This window comes from Micropterus dolomieu, linkage group LG19 (assembly GCF_021292245.1).
Source record: "Micropterus dolomieu isolate WLL.071019.BEF.003 ecotype Adirondacks linkage group LG19, ASM2129224v1, whole genome shotgun sequence".
Classification (NCBI taxonomy): Eukaryota; Metazoa; Chordata; class Actinopteri; order Centrarchiformes; family Centrarchidae; genus Micropterus; species Micropterus dolomieu.
In genome coordinates, this window is record NC_060168.1 from 34319619 (window position 1) to 34321385 (window position 1767).

The window sequence follows — 1767 nt, forward strand, 5'->3', positions numbered from 1 at the left end:
GTGCTCTCTCTCTCTCTCTCTCTCTCTCTCTCTGCCTGTAGTCTGAATCTAAATCTTTTTCTCTCAGTGTAAAAATATGGAATGATAAATCAATGAAATTAAATGAGTTGACATGTGGTGATTAAATGTCCAGCGGCATTTAACATCTGTCTCCTCTTCCTACGCATTAATCAGTCAGAAATCTCCAGTATTCAGTTTTGTGAAATGGAAACAGATTTTGACGCTTAAGTGAATCAGAGCACCGATCACACCTTTAATAAAGACACGCTGACGATGCAAACACATGTTCTTTAATGACTGTGGCGTAACAGACGGGTCTCAAACAATTTGGTTTTTAGTCACTCAGCTAGAGTCCAAGTCAAGTCTCAAGTCACTGAGCTAGAGTCCAAGTCAAGTCACTGAGCTAGAGTCCAAGTCAAGTCACTGAGCTAGAGTCCAAGTCAAGTCTCTGAGCTAGAGTCCAAGTCAAGTCTCTGAGCTAGAGTCCAAGTCAAGTCACTGAGCTAGAGTCCAAGTCAAGTCACTGAGCTAGAGTCCAAGTCAAGTCACTGAGCTAGAGTCCAAGTCAAGTCACTGAGCTAGAGTCCAAGTCAAGTCTCACGTCACTGAGCTAGAGTCCAAGTCATGTCACTGAGCTAGAGTCCAAGTCAAGTCTCAAGTCTCTGAGCTAGAGTCCAAGTCAAGTCTCTGAGCTAGAGTCCAAGTCAAGTCTCAAGTCTCTGAACTAGAGTCCAAGTCAAGTCTCAAGTCACTCAGCTAGAGTCCAAGTCAAGTCTCACGTCACTGAGCTAGAGTCCAAGTCAAGTCTCAAGTCACTGAGCTAGAGTCCAAGTCAAGTCACTGAGCTAGAGTCCAAGTCAAGTCTCAAGTCTCTGAACTAGAGTCCAAGTCAAGTCTCAAGTCACTCAGCTAGAGTCCAAGTCAAGTCACTGAGCTAGAGTCCAAGTCAAGTCTCAAGTCTCTGAGCTAGAGTCCAAGTCAAGTCTCAAGTCACTGAGCTAGAGTCCAAGTCAAGTCTCAAGTCACTCAGCTAGAGTCCAAGTCAAGTCACTGAGCTGGAGTCCAAGTCAAGTCACTGAGCTAGAGTCCAAGTCAAGTCTCAAGTCTCTGAGCTAGAGTCCAAGTCAAGTCACTGAGCTAGAGTCCAAGTCAAGTCTCAAGTCTCTGAGCTAGAGTCCAAGTCAAGTCTCTGAGCTAGAGTCCAAGTCAAGTCTCTGTGCTAGAGTCCAAGTCAAGTCTCAAGTCTCTGAGCTAGAGTCCAAGTCAAGTCTCTGAGCTAGATTCCAAGTCAAGTCTCTGAGCTAGAGTCCAAGTCAAGTCTCTGAGCTAGAGTCCAAGTCAAGTCTCAAGTCTCTGAGCTAGAGTCCAAGTCAAGTCTGAAGTCTCTGAGCTAGATTCCAAGTCAAGTCTCTGAGCTAGATTCCAAGTAAAGCCTTTGAGCTAGAGTCAAAGTCAAGTCTCAAGTCTCTGAGCTAGAGTCCAAGTCAAGTCTCTGAGCTAGAGTCCAAGTCAAGTCTCAAGTCACTGAGCTAGAGTCCAAGTCAAGTCACTGAGCTAGAGTCCAAGTCAAGTCTCAAGTCTCTGAGCTAGAGTCCAAGTCAAGTCTCAAGTCTCTGAACTAGAGTCCAAGTCAAGTCTCAAGTCACTCAGCTAGAGTCCAAGTCAAGTCACTGAGCTAGAGTCCAAGTCAAGTCTCAAGTGAGCTAGAGTCCAAGTCACGTCTCAAGCCTCTGCGCTAGAGTCCAAGTCAAGTCTCTGAGCTAGAGT

The 1767-nt window shown here is 45.6% G+C and overlaps 1 protein-coding gene across 1 annotated transcript in view; it reads left to right on the forward strand.

The window, feature by feature from the left end:
* Nucleotides 1-1767, forward strand: part of mgat4b (alpha-1,3-mannosyl-glycoprotein 4-beta-N-acetylglucosaminyltransferase B) — a 155174-nt gene that overhangs the window by 72948 nt on the left and 80459 nt on the right. The window lies entirely within an intron of this gene.